Source organism: Rhincodon typus, chromosome 50 (assembly GCF_021869965.1).
Source record: "Rhincodon typus isolate 14 chromosome 50, sRhiTyp1.1, whole genome shotgun sequence".
Lineage (NCBI taxonomy): Eukaryota > Metazoa > Chordata > Chondrichthyes > Orectolobiformes > Rhincodontidae > Rhincodon > Rhincodon typus.
In genome coordinates this window covers 1,452,355-1,452,735 of record NC_063381.1, presented here as the reverse complement: position 1 = coordinate 1,452,735, position 381 = coordinate 1,452,355, and positions in this window count along the sequence as shown.

The window sequence follows — 381 nt, the reverse complement described above, 5'->3', positions numbered from 1 at the left end:
TCTGAGGGGGCGTCAGCACTGAGGTAGTGCTGCAATGAGGGAGAGCTGCACTGAGGGAAGGCTGCACTGAAGGAGGCTGCACTAAGGCTGCTCAGTACTGAGGGGCTCATCACCAAGGGAATGCTGCACTGAAGGAGTGCAGCACTGAAGGACGGTTGCACTGATGGCGTGCAGCACAGAGCGGGGGGCGGTCAGCATTGAGGTAGTGCTGGACAGAGTGGGGTCAGCACTTCGAGAGGTCAGCACTGAAGAAAGGTCAGCTCTGAAGAGAGGTCAGCACTGACGATGACAGTAGTGAGGAAGTGGTGCACTGAGGGAGTGCTGTACAGAGGGAGTTCAGCACTGAAGCCGTCCAGCACTGAAGGGAGGTCAGCAGTGAGG